The sequence below is a fragment of the Poecile atricapillus genome, chromosome 3 (assembly GCF_030490865.1).
Source record: "Poecile atricapillus isolate bPoeAtr1 chromosome 3, bPoeAtr1.hap1, whole genome shotgun sequence".
Classification (NCBI taxonomy): Eukaryota; Metazoa; Chordata; class Aves; order Passeriformes; family Paridae; genus Poecile; species Poecile atricapillus.
Window position 1 is genome coordinate 53,660,693 of NC_081251.1, and position 15,995 is coordinate 53,676,687.

At 43.0% G+C, this 15,995-nt stretch overlaps 1 protein-coding gene and 1 long non-coding RNA gene across 7 annotated transcripts in view; one reads left to right on the forward strand and one right to left on the reverse strand.

Moving 5' to 3' along the window:
* ECHDC1 (ethylmalonyl-CoA decarboxylase 1) overlaps positions 1-1,909 on the reverse strand; it is a 41,387-nt gene extending 39,478 nt beyond the window's left edge. Inside the window, exon 1 of one of the 5 annotated variants that reach the window (XM_058836578.1) lies at positions 1,837-1,909. The gene's annotated coding sequence lies outside the window, so the exon portion shown is untranslated. Of the gene's footprint in view, positions 1-271; positions 413-471; positions 584-1,069; positions 1,208-1,836 lie in introns of those variants that run through there. The other 4 variants (XM_058836577.1, XM_058836576.1, XM_058836580.1 and 1 more) reach the window with 4 other exon arrangements.
* Positions 804-15,995, forward strand: part of LOC131578119 (uncharacterized) — a 42,874-nt gene continuing 27,682 nt past the window's right edge. For both annotated transcript variants that reach the window (XR_009277379.1, XR_009277378.1), the window contains exons 1-3: positions 804-939; positions 1,771-1,950; positions 2,059-2,121. This is a non-coding gene — a long non-coding RNA (uncharacterized LOC131578119). The remainder of the gene's footprint in view (positions 940-1,770; positions 1,951-2,058; positions 2,122-15,995) is intronic.

Here is a 15,995-nt window from a genome sequence, read left to right on the forward strand (position 1 = left end):
ATGACAACCGTGCAGGTATCACCTTGGGAAGAATGTGAAGGCTCAAGGGACCGAGGGGTGGAAGCTACTTCTCCAGAAGACATTTCTTGCTGCTAACCTGCGGTGCCAAAAAACACTTTTCTTTTTTTTTTTTTTTTTTTTTTTTGACGGAATTACTTATGTTAGATCAACCGTCAAGCCAGGCAGGGCCGAGCAGGGCCGAAGTGGGCGGTGACCGACTGTTCCCAAAGGGAGACCCGAGGTGTCAGGGCTAAGCAGAAGCACCACCGACCTCTCCAGCCCGGATGACACCAGCTCGCCTCTGACCCGGGCAGCCCGAGGCCTCGCGGGGATCGGGACACCCCGCGCCCGCCCTGCCCCCGGACGCTGCCCGGGGCCGCGCCTCGGCAGCCCCGTTCCCCTCCAGAGGCCCCTTTCCCCCCGAAGGCCGCGGGCGGCCGGGCCAGTGGAGCCCCCCGGCCGGGCACTGACCTGGGCCCGGCGCTGACCTGGGCCCGGCGCCGGCGGAGCAGCGGCGGCGGGCGGTGCTGCGGGGAAAGGGCCCCGCCGGGAACCGCTGCCGCGGCCTCCGGGCCGGGCCCGCAGCCGCCTGCCCGCGCCCCGGGCGCAGCGGTGTCGGGGCAGCCCCGCGCCCGGCAAAAGGGATTAAAACCTATTGAGCCCCCGGGTGCTGGGGGCTGACTTGGGGCCCACAAGATACCGCATCTCTAGAGGCGTGACCCCAAGCAGAGAGAACTCTGCCTGAATTAAAGCAATTTTGAGGCAGACGACACTTGTCAGCTCCAGTGCTGCTAAATACCACATAAGCAGGTCGTCATTGTTGTCGTTTTCTGCACCTATCGCCTCCATCTCTAAAAACCAAGCCCCGCGTTTCTATCCAAGTCAGGCTAATTGAAGATCCTCGTTTCTCCGCTGGCACAGGACGAGGTCTCGCCTCAGGTGAGGATACGAATCGCTGCCGGGAGGATCCAGCCTGGGGCGCCAGGGCCCCCGCTTGCAGCAGGCAGGAGGGATGTTAGCTCCCTGTCCACGGCGCCTCAAGGAGAGACTTGCGCTCCAGCCATTTTACCTGTCAGCCTAAGTGGGAGCTCTTTCCACTGTCCTGTTCCCGGCCGCTGTGCCTGCCTGGCCTCCAAATACCGCTCACCTGTACCCAGCTCTGGAAGCCGGGCCAAAGTGCTCAGCAAGCCGCAAACTACCCCGGCATTAAACTGTAACTGTGTAAACTTGAGGCTGGCAGAAAATGGCACTGTCACACACAGCCCTGCTCTCGGTTTTGCCAGCAGCCAGATCAAGGCAAATAAATGTTCCCAATAAAGATAACTTAGTGCTTTGCATATTCAAAGCAATATGTAAATATGAGCTTTCTTTCTGTGTCCTTGTTGAGACACATATATAAGATGACTCAGTTTTAAATATTTGTAGCATGGCTGAAAAATGTATCTGGAGATACATCTTCTCTCCCTTTATTAGACCTGTTTTTCAACCCAGCTGTCAATACCAATGCTCCAAAGTTGGCCTAGTTCATTAAAAATTATGATTGAATATGTAGGGAATTTCAATTAATCATTTAGGTTGAAAAACAAAAGCTTTTCACGCTGGAAAGATATTTTCAACTTTGTATTGTTCAGATAATAGAGAATATGAAATAGTCTAGTCCCAGGCAGTGCTATCTTTATACAATAGAAGGATACATTTCCTTTTTACAACACTCTCTGCAACAAGCAGGCTTATTTTTCCTCTTGGGTTCACAAAGAATTTTTGCGGTAGGATTCAGCCCTGCAGTTGTGTCTGGAAAACCTCAGTAAAGATCTGTGCGAGTGCAGCAGCTCTCACCAGGTCCTGCTCCAAGGGTTCGTCCTCTCTCGGAGCGGAGCGATGCCCAGGCACGTCCCAGCTCGGTCGGAAGCAGAGGAGGGCGAAGGCGGCTGGAAGCTCGTGGTTTTCCAGGTAACATATTGCCACCTAGCAGCGCTCGGTGGAAGTAGCGCAAAGCGGACCTGCAGATCCATAAACCAGTTTGCCTCATTTTTGGTTTTATTGCCTTGCGTCATATAGGACATGTTGAGAAGACTAGGATGTACGCAGAGTGAAGAATGAAGACTGCAGGAAAATGAACAGGTGAATGAGATCATCTTCGAAAAGAGACATTAAAGACCAGGCAGGCTGTAACCTTCAGCAGGATGGTGACTAGTCCCCTGGATGTCTGACTGTACAATAAAAGACAAAAAGAGAAAAAATGTACAGTCCTGCAAAGTCACATAATCTTATTCTTGCAAATAATTCCAATGTTTTTAGTAACATTTTCTCATTGCATTGCTGAAGCAGTACTGACCTAGGAGAGTCAGATCACCACCTGAATTACATAGAATGTGCCCATTCCCTGTCACCGACCCAGAAGCCGGTGACGATGTACTGGCTAAAAGAGCAATGCTTCACTCTTGGTTTCAAGGCTGCCAGACTGAAATATTGAATTCCAATAGATACAGAGCTACGGGTGCTATTTTTACGAACTCCTTTCAGAGCAATGGAACAAATAGATGACAGATCTGGGCTTATATCTCAGGAATTATTGGATACTAACCAACACATAAACTCACAGTCAGTTCATAAAAGGTCCCTTGACTGTAATTTTTAGGAGGCAAATATCATCTGTGTGAAAGCTCTGTGTGAAAGTGTGGCAGGTTAAAGGATGGTGTAACATATACTCCAAAGACTAGATCCACATAAAAATGTAGCCACATGCATTCTATCCCTAAATTATTGAAATATTTCTAAAATTTAGATTTCTGGATCCAAAATTATGATATTCAGTTTCTCCTTACAGCCTCACCCTTGAGGCTTCCAAATCCCATTGGTGCCTGACAGCTGTGATTCATGGGAATGGACAATTTATATCAAGTTAGCTAACAAGACTACTACCCCAGCTGTCTCTTCTGTCCTCACTGCAGATATCTGAAATACCTCAGAGCTGCTGCGGCTTTCTAAATGCAGCCCCATGTGCCAAGTTACATTTGGTTTTTGTTAGGCCTGGGGACAGGGCAGTCACCCTGAGTACCTCAGAACTGCAACTGTATCAGTACTTTTATGTCAGCCCCTCCTCCACTTCATGCATCAAAGTTGCCAGTGTGTTATTTCTCACACAGTATTTGGTGACTGGATGTGTCTGCAAAGGGCTCAGCTCTTCCCAGGTAGCTCTGTACCCAACCTATCACAATGTGTTGATTTAATGTTCTCTGTCCGTGTTGTTTAAGGACCTCCTTCTGCAGAGCTGACTCTGAGCTTCAGCAAGGCATGGCTGGAAGATGAGGTAAAGAAACACCTGCCTCTGTAGCACAGCATGGGAAGTGTCACCCATGCCCTCTTCTGCCAAAGCAGACCAGCTCTTTGGGGAAGGTGCTATGGTCAGGAGGCTGTGGTGTACTCTTGGGAAGTTGAGGGAAAGGAGCCCTGTCCCCTTTGCCAAAAGCTGCTTCTCTTAACTTAGCATAATGAAATATTCATCAAGCCAGAGAGCAGGAGAGAGATTCAGCCACAGCTTGGTGCTTGCTCACACTCTCAGTGACCCAGCAAATACTGGGTATTTAAACATTAATAGCTACTTTAGTGTATGACTCTATGGACTTGAAGGTCTTTTCCAACCTAAACCATTCCATGTTTCCATGCCATATAAAGCAACTTGAACTTGTAGGGTGAAGTCTGTTCTTGCTCTGTCAAGTCCTCTCTCTGGTTACAGCTCACCATGGGAAGAATGGCCTCAATCCAGCCAAAAGGGCCATCAGGTCCCTGCCACATGCTCTCACCTTTCACTTCACCAACACTGTCATGTGAATAGACACTGATTTTCTGATAGAAAATATATACAGTACAAAAACATGCTTGTGTGTGGTGTACCGTCCTACACAAAATAAGATCTGATTTCACAAGACAAAATACCACTTCACTTCCACTGGGAGGTGGTGGTCCCACACTTCTTCCTTCTCCTTTCTGGGAGTGAGAACCAAGGGTGAGCCAGATGAGCTCACTGAACTGTCAGGAAACTGTTTTAGCACAGCAACTAGTTTCTCTTTTGATTCCAGGGCTAAGGAACTGAACCAGCTTGGCTTGCTGCTGGTAGAGCCTGAGGGACACAAAGCAGGGAAAAGAAGATGGAGGAAACTTGAGGAGGAAGGCCATTCTCTTTTAGCAGCATTGAGTTATTAAACGGGCTCAGTTGTATCATTTGTTCTGACTCTCCCAATGTCACTCAGGGCTTTAACAATTTGGGGAGAGGAAATGGGTTAGAAATACATGGCCCAGGGCAAAGCTGAGAGGTGTATGAGTGGGTTCCCCTCTTTTGAGGGGGCACCCAGCCACTGGGATGAGCTAATTGTACTGGAAAACTCCACCCTAAATTTCTTTGAAAATCTGTCTTTCTTTCCTTCATTTCCTTTGGTCTCTGTTGCTACTCAGTTCCATAAAACTTTCAGGGAAAAAAAAGCATCTTTTTCTCCAAGAGCATTTGAATCACACTGAAGTAGGCCAGGTGATAATTGCACACCACACTGTAGTGCTGCTTAAATGTCAGATGTTAATTAAAGCCTTTCCTGAAAATGGGACATTAATTAGGGCAAATGCAGCCATTCTTTATGGATACTGACTAACCAGTGAGAAAAAGCATTATTTCAACACTGGTGTTGAAACAGTTAATTTTTATTTGTCTGAGGTGTGTTTGTTATAGAAAGAAAAATAACTGAAAAAAATTATAACTCCTTGAACTTATTGTTCTCTCTTTTAAAGACAGTTTTAAATAAATATTCTGGCACAAGAATATTCACGCACACACAGATTGCAATAGGAACATTTCAGTATTAGGTCCAGATGTCTCTAGGAGTTGTATAACCTTGGTAGGAATGCTTAAATGCTGTAGATATTAAATACAGTTCTGACCTGCAAAAACAGCCGGTTGTGGCACTTCACTTGTGTCTTTCTGTTCTTAAGAAAATGGCACCATCTGCATGAATCATGGTACACCAAAATGTTTGCTAAGTCAGGGCCAAAAAGTAAGGCATTTTACTTTGAAACTTTTCTGAACAATAGTGAATTAATGGGAAGAATCATAATATTGATAAAGGATGTAAGTGTTCAAAATTTAAGATATATATCCAAGCTTTGCAGCTTAACCATCTTGCTTTTTGTCTCTTTGGCCTGGATTCAGCAAAGCAATTAAGCCCCTAAATAGCACCATTGATTTCAGTGACACATAAGCAGTTGGTTGGATCAGGCCCACTCTGCCTGCCAAACTGCATTCCTTCTTGCCTCCCAGTGCATTAGAGCTTTTGGAAGAGCAGTTCCAGTTATTATCAGTAGCTGTAGCATGAAATCATGGTCTACATTGGCACTTTTGTGCCTAGATACCTCTGCAGAAGATCAACATATGAGAAACTGTGCAGATCTCTGGCTGAAGATTTCAGTCTTTAGCATTGCTGCATTTCCACCAAGCACATGGCAGAGCACACTGCAGCAGACACCATCCATTACAACATCTTCATCCTCACAGCAGCTACATCTCTGCAGCTATAGCAGAGATGAACCCTTGATTTGGGATTGACCCTTTCAAGTCTGGCCATTGGAAAGAATCCCCTGTATCTGCCATGCCAGAGAAGCAGCTCTTGGTCATGGAGACCATGAGGTGGTGGGGGCACAAGTCCTGCAGGCATTTCAGGCACTGGGGCATGGGTGAGGGACACACTGCTAGATTCTCAGCTCCAGTTCCTATGGTTGCTGGTCACAGAAACACTAAGCTGATGTTTATTTTGTTCTATTCATTGTTCTAATGCTCCTTTTCACATGAAGAGATCGTGGTTCCAAGTAAAATGGAAAATGCTATGATGTGATGTGAGGATTATTTCTAAATGAGAAGAACTGGAATATTTTTAAGTACCTCTTTAAGGTAGCATTATCCTGTATTCTTATCTGCCCTTTTGTTTCTATTTCATCTTTCCTGATCATCACTATTTTTCACTCACGATATTTTTCTAGTTCACACTTAATAGAGAAAGAAGAAATTGTGAGAATTAAGGTAGCAGGAGGTACAGAGCATTCCTCTTTAAAAGCAGAGATGGTTTTATTTTTCTCAAGTACATGTTACATAAGTGTATCACTTCCACAGCTGAAATATTTCAAAAGATGGATAATGAGGTTGTCAGCTGGGTTGCCTGCTGAATCCTATGACTCCGGGTTCACCAGGGCTACTGGACTTTATAAGGGAAAGCTGACCAGCTTCAAGCTCATCTTGTAGTAGCCAACATTAAATAGAAGCACAAAGCATGTGAAAACACTGTAATGGTAAAAGAGTTTATTAAAAAAAGAAACTTCTGACTGAATCTCACCTGAGATTTCATAGTATTAAATCTGCATATTTTAATAATATTAAAGAATATTAAATAATACAAAGTTGATAGCTGTGATCATGTCTCTGAAGTAGTTAATTAGGCTAAATTAATTTATATCTACATGTCAGTGTTTTTTAACTATTGTAAAAAGCTGGGTTTGTATATATTTGTTTTCACAGAAAAAAAATTCACTGTCTACTATTCTTAAAGCCTTTAAACATTAACCAGGCCCTGTACTTTTCCTCACTGAAAGCATAAACCTGTACAGATCATACGTTCTAACCCATTGCTCTTTTTTACAGTTTCAAAATTTACTTCTTTTGTGGCTTAGTTCAAAGCTAAAAGCAAATGCAGAGAGATTTTGAGGCAAAATAAACCTCTAGAGATTTTTGTTGTGTACTGATGTTTCCTGTCCAGGCCCATTTACCCCTGGCAACACAAGGTAACAGGACAAATAGCATACAAACCCATCAGTTAAGTGTTTGGGGTTTTTAAAAATAAATAAATACAGCCTGAAATAACACCTAACATAAATAACACTGGAATATTGGTATCTTTGAGTCACCCTATTGTTCACGCTATGTTTTCTTTAGCAGTGCAATCAAATCTTACTTTATTCAACTTGATCTAGATAGGCATGTGTTGCCAGCTGGCCTGAAGACACAGGGGTGCAAAATCCCTGGACTATCCAAGGTAACCAGAGGACGGCAGTCTGGAGTCAGCATAAGTGTAAATTTACACTGTGTCCCTGAGGCACGGCTGCTTATGCTTGCATTGGCTGTGCACAGTGTGGTTGTACAGTCAGACAGCTTTATTTCAGGACTGCTGCAGAGTACATATGAAAATATGGCCAGCCTATCCTGACAAGAAATAGCATAATGAAATGAACACTTCATCAATTTTATCATCTCTCTTACCACCTTTCAGATACATGTGAATAAATAGGAATTGAAATATTAACAAAAAGCCTGAATCATTACAGAATTCCCTTCTGCTTTCTTGTGCTTCAACAACATGTACTTCCCAGCAATACACAAGAAAACAAAGGGTACAAGCTTTCAACTGCTGAATCAACTGAATTAGCCACTGTTAAAAATTTATTTAATGCAGAAAAAATTATTTTTCTATTCCTATAAAGCTGGTGATGAGGTACCATGTCATCATTTCCAGAGGTGCTTAGGATTTCTGTTGGTCTTCTCTTTACACTTGTTAGCGTCAATCAGCTTGAAGGACAGCTGGCAAGGTGTGAGGGGGTTGTGCATGTGTGTGTATTAGAAGGAAGTCTCCTGCCTTTACGTCCCCTTCCCCTTTGCAGAATGAAGGATGGATGACTAGACAGACATTCTCTATAGTGTGTTTTCTAACACTAGGAATTGGTATTATTGTTTGTTGAATGCGATCAGACATTTGTGGCCGTGTGGTACTGTGCAGTATTCCATTTGCTGTTTCTCATCCAAGTAGGAAGAGTTGGGTAGGAAGCATAATCTCATATGAAAAAACTAACAAACAAACAAGCAAAACCCAAAACAAAAAAAAAAACCCTACTGCAAAGGAAAGTAGCAGAAATTAATCTTCCTACAGACTCAGCACAAAGGTGCTGCATGGTGCAGTAGCCTCACCTCAAGCCCTAGGTGGTTAAAATCTTACCTGAGGCCCTGCCACTCAACCTGTCTGCAACTGTTTGGGAGTCACCAAACAGCTACCATGCTCCAAGTGTCATTGAGGAAGGATTAGGCAACCAGAGAAAAAGTGAACCAGGAAATCTGTGTGGATACGGTGCATGAGACAAGCTCTACCTGCCAGGTCACAACAAGGTCAGAGTCCCCCTTAAATAGCATTAGCACTTAGATGTGTTTATGCCACTCCACAGCACTTTGGTCTCCCTGTATTGCTCTCAGGCACATCTCAGCTGCTTGTCAAACATATACAACAACAACTCCTTTACCAAGTAGAAGAGAAGCTGAAATACCACCTGAAATGTATGTGGTACAAGTCTTTGAGAGGAAGGTGGGGAAAAAAATTCCATCAAAAATGCAGTGGTGGCTGGCTGATCCCATCTCTTGGTGCCTCCTGTGCAGCTGACTGGTGGCTCCCTGCAATAGCACCTGGCTCCAGCTACTGTCCTGACTCAGAACCAGGACTGACTGCTGGCTGAGCCACTGCTTCTCACAAAGGTTTCTCAGAAGAGATAAAGACTTTTTCTACACTGTAACTAAAAATCAGCCCTGTTGTAACTTGTAAAGCCTTGGTCAAAACAAGATAATGTGAACAAGCTCTTCCACACTAGAAAATAGAATAGCCTGGGAACATTTATTTCAAGAGAGCTTTTTTCAGGACTCTTCTTTTGTCAAACAAGAAAAATAAAAAGTAGAAAACACTGAAGTTATTCTCCGATTTTTTTTCTGTATTATCTGTCATGTGAGCTCATTTCTCTTCCTATTGTACCCTTCCAACACATAACAACCTGTGTCTCTTCAGGTCCCTGATATACTACTGTGCCTCATATTGCTTCTGGAGTGGAATCAATACTAGTTCAAACAGCACAAAAATCTCATTAATTTCCTAATCATAATGTATATTTAGGGCTGTATGGAGGGAAAGGATGATGGACTACAGCAAGAACAACATTTATTACCCCCTCCAAGCCCAGGAGACTCAGTACTGGGACTGACTGGACATTTTTTTAATGTGAGCAAGAAAATCAAGGAGATGTATTTTCCTATGGATTTGTGCCTGGGGTGGCTCATCTAACTCCTTTGCAGCAGCACAACATTCCCCATTGGCCACCCCAAGGCAGAGGCAGCAAACACCAGCATGCATGCTGGCTGGCTCCTGATGCAGTGGGTGACCAGTGCTGGAAAGAGAGAGTAATAATTATTTTGCTTAAATTTCGCCCAAAGGGAAATTAATTTGAGTCCACTCAGATGATTTATCTGGAACTTTCAGGAATGTGAATACCTTTGAGACCTGGAGACCCCATCAGACTTGGCTGACATTAAGTGTTCAGAAACTGTAAGGGAAGTGACTGATATGCAGACGTAATTTCCAGGATAAAAATCATAGTTTAAAAAAGGGATTTTCACATATACATTGTACTTCTGTATCTGGATTCTCTGGAAATCTAAACTGACAAAATTTTTTGTATATAAAAAAAATCCTGCTTTCCTTGTTCTCCAGTATATCAAAGTCTTTTTGACATTTTATTTGCCCTGTGCTCTGAAATCCCTTCCCAGGTGCACTCAGTCTGATACATGGAGACTCGGAACTCACAGCAGTTCACATCAAGGACATCAACCTCCACTTTTTCCTACACAGGCGGCATTTGTGGTAAATGGTAAAACACAGCTGTCCTCTGACACCATGCTTACACACTTAAGGCCTGTGCTGCATCAAAGGACTATACTCATCCCTGTCATCTTGCAAGCAGGATGAGCTCAGAGAAGAAATTTATTGCTGGAACAGGTTCATCTGCCCAAGATATTCAGCACTCCTTGCACACTTTCCAGCATATTATAGCTTATGTGATATGGGTAGTTTAAGGACTTTAGCTGCCTTTTCTGGCTCTCCCAGAAACACAATGACAATGTGGAAGCCTACAACCCAGGAACAGTGTAGTTTTCATCCCTGTGTAGTAATAATATTTATTTCTTTCATGGGGGCTGTTCCTTCTTCTTACCTTATTAAGTCAAAGCAGGAAGGAACAAGGAGCAAGGCATTAATAACAATGGCAAGTTTATACAGTGAAAGCAGAAGGGAAGTGCATGAGAGAAATAAAAAGAAGATGAGGGGAAGAGGACGGATGAGTGTCACGCACAGATTGCTTTCTTGGTCTCACCAAGACTGGAGACAATCAAATCTATATGCAAAGATGGTATTGTCTAGTCAAAACTTTTGGCACAAAACAGAAGGATCCCTTGCTGTGGCCATGCTTTTTGTGGTCTCAGCTGCAGGACTTGTGCTGATAGGTAGACACTGTCTATGTCATATATCAATGCCCAGGTGTCATCCTGTCTGTGACAAGTGTATGACAGAGGTGATAATCCATTTACTGAGGTTTTGCTGAGATTAATTTCTCTAGCGTATAACAATTCATAGTGAGCCATCTGGAAAAGATAGATAGATAGATAGATAGATAGATAGATAGATAGATAGATAGATAGATAGATAGATAGATAGATAGATAGACAGAGAGAGATGTATATGTGTGTGCCAACAAGTTATATTGGCCCAGTTTGACCTCACCATGCTCTTTGAAATATTGGCATATTTGGATAACCTTGAGGTACCTATTCTGCATAGCCTTGCCTCAGCATACAACAAGAATGGCAGCTTTAGCAGCAGGATCACCTTAGCCTGGGTTTGTCTTGAGTTTAGGGTGAGTGCTGAGAGTAGACACAATTACTGTTCAGGCACATCCTTTAGCCTCACATTCAGGTGCTGCACTGATTTTCTAGAGGAAAATGCATTGAGGGGCTGTTCTTAGCCCCAGGAACTTGAAAGTCATAAAAACAGTGTGATTCACAGGAACATGTACTGTGTGATTCAGCCTACATCTGCCCCAGAACAGAGGTGAAATTTACCTTTCTTTCCCAGCAAGAGCCACTGCAGCCATGGCAGACTGGGTGTGAGCATCCAGAATGACTACCCATAGCTCATGAGGGCCAGAAACAGAGGCTGCAAGCTCTGGTACTCCTGCTGTCCCTGGGTCTGGGACAATCATGGGTTTTGCTTTCAAAGAAATAATAGAGGAGTTTCTAGTCATCTCATAATTTCTTTCAGATTAAACAATATTATTCATCATTAGTAGTAGTTATATGCACTCCCAAAGTAACTGAGTGATTCTTCATCAAAACAAAGCAGAAGTACAGCATTTCTACAATAAGCCAGTTCAAATTCCCTGTAGGGTCAGACAAATGGGGAAGCCCAATTTATGCAGAGGACAGAGGAACATAAGACATACAGCTGGCACTGTGTTGATGTTTGTGATACAGCTTCAGGAAAGAAAACACATCAATCAATACACATTTTAGTTTGGCCTGGTATTCTCAGGACAGACTTTACTTCAAGAAGTAAATAGCATGCAGGCTTTTTCCTGAAGCTTGCCTTAGAGTGAAGACTTCTGGAGTTGCAGTTTCTTGATAGGAAGAGACCCGAGCTCTTAATTTACTGCTGCCTACACCTCCTTGTGAGGGGTGGCCAACCTTTCTGCAGCAGAGATACCAGAGCAGTTGCACTGAAAGGCAGATCCCTAGGGACAGGCGGTGCTGAGCAGGTGAGGCAGGCAGCCCATGCCAGCAGCAGCTGCCTGCACCAGGGGAGTCACACAGAAGCCAGGCTAAAGCTTGTGCATCACCTATGCCTTAGGTCAGTTCTGTCATCCTCATGCCTGCACCAGGAGGAGGTACCAGCTTCCTTTGTGTCAGCAGAGAAGAACTCATTATGTGAACTGATTTATCTCACATGATATTAACTGGAGTTAATATCATATGAGAAGTCCTTTGTGTTTTTAAGTGAGAAAATAGACACCATTTTTTTTAAGCACAGGGATGGAGTGGGGAATTAAGCATGGGAATAAATGCCAAGAGAACCAGTGGGGTTTTTATCTTTTCATGTACATTTGATTCAAACATCTTCCAACCAAGTTCTCAAATAGCTATACTCAGTGTGGGGATAAGTGGGTGAAATGCAAGCTTTGATTTGTCAGGTGGTCGGATGAGGTAGTTCCCTCTGTCCTGGGCTCAGAGTTTATAAATCACTGTCCAGTACCAAGTGCCTTCTTGAGTATGCTGTGTTACAGAAGGATAAAACTAACCATTTTAAAGCATATCACTGTGAGCAAGGAATGTGTGATGCTGTATCCTAGATTTCAGTCAGTGGTATCCCAAACTGCAAACTGTGACTGCCCTACAAAACCTATGTACAGCTGTAGCTGCCAGATTAGGACCTGCCAGCTGTACCGCTGTAATCCAATAATCCATTATCACCACCACAGCTGGTCTGCATCCACTCATACCATCACACACAGGCAGCAGAAGCTACATCAACATAATTATGAACAGGCATGGACACAGTCATCAGATAGAAGCAGATATGTCTCCATCTTGCTGGAGGTATGATATTCCAACACATGTTCCGTGAAATGTGTTTTCAGCTGGCTCTCAAGAGACTATTTCCCAGTCCAATTGTGGGAAAGAATCAGCTGCCTGCTGGCCATGAGTTGCTTTTCCAAGGTAATATATAGACAAGGTGACCAACTTTGATCAATAGCACAAGGAAACTGGTGCTCTATAACCCTGACAAAGTTGACTTTTATGAGGGATTTGCAAAATGACCATAGTTTGAGCAGCTGCTTCCACCACCCTGAAATGCACTACCTTAGCCCAAAAAACACTGGCTTTTCCCTTAGTGATCCACCTCCCCATTATGCCTAAGTGATTTGACAAGAGAAGGTGACCCAAAATGCCAATTTTCTAACATTTTTGTGTAAACCCATATATCTGTCATTTTAAGCAGAGATTTTCCAAGCTGCAATGTTGGGGCCAGTTCCTCTGTGTCTTCAGCTGTATTCAGTTAATGACCTCAGATTTCCACCAACACACAGCAGCTACAAAATGCACTTTAGGCTTATGGACACTGTGTATCTGTGGTGCTGCAAAACAGCAGATGTATCTGACCAATGTAGTAGTCAAATACATGGGAACCTGAGTGGGAACAAATAGGATAGTGTAAGAAGAGTTGATTATGGGCAGGGTTTCTTGGGAGAATTAAGGAAAAAATATCCTGCAGTGGTAAAACATGATATTTTGAAACTGCTCATCATGAAATTCAGTTATTGCTCTGCAGATCTATGCCAGGGAATACTCTACTTTCTTCCATACTGTTACCAGGGAAATTAAATAGGAGGATGTTGCTATTTTAAGACTCAGAATGAAAAGTAAAAGTGCTGGTTTATTGCAGCATGAATTTATAGGTACTCTGCAGGCTAGGCTTTTGAAACAGACTGAAAAATGTGTGTGGTTTTTTTTGTTGTTGTTGTTTTGGTTGTTTTTTTCTTTGTTTTGTTTTGGTTTGGGGTTTTTTTTGTTGTTTTTGTGTTGGTTTTTTTTGTTGGTTTTTTTTTGTTGGTTTTTTTTTTAACGTGTCAAAATCAGACTTAGGCCCTGATTTTCCAAGGAGGGAAAATTGTAGTGGAAATGTATGCCCTTTACCTTGTCTTCAGTGTGAAGTGAAAGAAAAATGTGCAGATGCTATTCAGCTCTGCCTTAGTTAAAGGTGTTGCAAAGACTTTAATGACAGGAGTACTTTTCTTCTGTTGAATTACACGATGTCCCATTTGTAACACCTGGTAGTTACTCTGACAGCTACACACTGACACAGTGAAGTCTCCAAGAGAGATTTACAGCACAAGGCTCAAAGATGTGCTGAGGCTGAAGAATCAGAGCTTCAAACGGGAATTTCTGTGAAATGAACCAAGAGCATTCCCCTCCCTTCTTTCCAGGAAGTCTGTTTTCTTTTTCATTACAAACCTAAAAAAAAGCTCTAATCTTGCTCAAAAGCAAGATATTGGGGCAGGGATCTGGCATTAAACAATGAAGATAAATGTGGAGAAGCAGAGCTATTTGCTATACAGATTTATTGCTCCAAGTGCCTACAGGAAAAGCAGTGGCGAGCAAAACCGTTCTCTAAGTTATATGTTGATAGCTTCATAAAATGGATAACATAGTATTATATCCTGAAATTCATTTGCAGTTTCTCTGAAACTTACTCTCTGCTCTGCAATGCCACATTGAAAGAACCATCCTCTGCCATTGCTGCTCCAGATCACAGGAATGAATGATCTCTTGTGGGGAACCAAATCTTCATTGCTTTGACAGCATATCAAACGCCAGAAGTCCTTGGCAGGTTCTGTTTAAATGAGGGATGAGGGTAAGAAGAGCAGGTTATCAGGCACTGCTGAGAGGTGACTCTTCTCTGCTACCTTGGCTGACTCCAGCCGTCACTGGGGTAGCATGGAGTTAAATGGTGTCACTGGCAGAGCACGAGTTCCTTGGAAACAGAATAGCCTCTCAGCAGAGCCAGACACTGCCCACCAGGCATGCACTGCAGGGCAGCTGGTGTAGCCAGGCACCACCATACATGAAGGTGCAGCACTGAACTCATGTCAAAAGTGACACAAGTCATCTTCACATTTTGCCTCAGATCTCTGCTGTCCTCCTCTCTCTCCCTGCCTGTAGCTACAAATGTAACACAAGTGTTTGTGCCTGTCAGCTTTGCAAAATATTTACCATAAACATCTCAAGTTGTGATTCTTGCTAGAAATGCCACAAGGGGGAAGAATTGGGTTATTTACAGGGCAGCATTTACTTAAAACATTTGGTTTGTTCAGTCAAAAGAAGACTGAGATTGCTCTTCAAACCCTTGGTTGGGAGAGGTGGGGAAGGAAAGAGAAGGGATAACATGAAACTAATCCCTAATATCCAAGGAAAACTCAGTCAAAAAAGTCTAGTTTTGTGTCTAGATGGGGCATACTAAAGTTTTGCATTGTATTGGTTAAAAAAAATAAAAATCCAGCTCATGCCAAATCGATCCCTTTGAAAAGGCCTTTTAAGCAAACTATGTTTCATTAAACTTTCCATTAATCTGTTCAGCAATAGGTTTAAGAGACTGCCCAGCTCTATACCTGACAGCTCTTCCTCTGGCTTTAATAATAAACTACTGAAACCAGCCACAGCCATGGCAGCACAGCTAATCAAAGTGCCTGTACATTCACTGGATTTAATTCTTGTTTAAAAAGTCTTTTTTCCTTATCACTCTAATGTCATCTAAGCACCTTGCTGGAAAATGGAAATCCCAGTCATCCATTTCAGGTTCATTTCAAGGCAGCAGAGCTTGCTTTGCCAGCAGAGCTGTGCCTTGTGCTAACACTGTGCTCCAGAGCACATCCATATCACGATGTGGTGCTGGGTTTTTACAGAAAAGAAGCAGAGGCCAAAACAACCTGCTTCAGATTAGCACATCGACTTTACAACCACAAAGCCATAAGTGCTAGTAATGTGTGTGTGGGTATGTGAACACTGCTGTGCTTATGGGTTGACAGAATGAAGACATGCTTCTGTGACAGTGTCATTTGGATGCTCTTGGATATCCGAGCAGTTCAGGGAGACAGTATAATGAAATACAGAGTGAAAATTGCTTTAAAATAACCTTGGATGTTCCCAAATTTTTCCCTGAGTGATTTGAAAAAAAGAGAAGTACTGAACCAGCATTCCTAGGAAATGAATAAACTGTTGCAGCCCAATCAGGAAGGCAAACATAACATTCTCTCTCCTCAGGATGTAACGAAAGCTGACTTCATACTGCAAAACATAATGAGGGGTGTTTGTCATAAGTTAAAAATCAATGAAGTCCAGCTGTTTCCCTAGTTGTAGAAGCTTCATTTTTCAATGAGAAGATATTTTTTCTTGCAGGAACATTCCAGAAAACAGACTTCACCTTTAGTTGTGGAAAGACAAATTGGATGGAGCATAACTTTCCAAACCAGTAGACAGACTTTCTGATGAGCCCTTAAAATAAATTGCTAAATAAGAATTTAGCCTTTGATTTTTGCAAATAGAAAGTTAG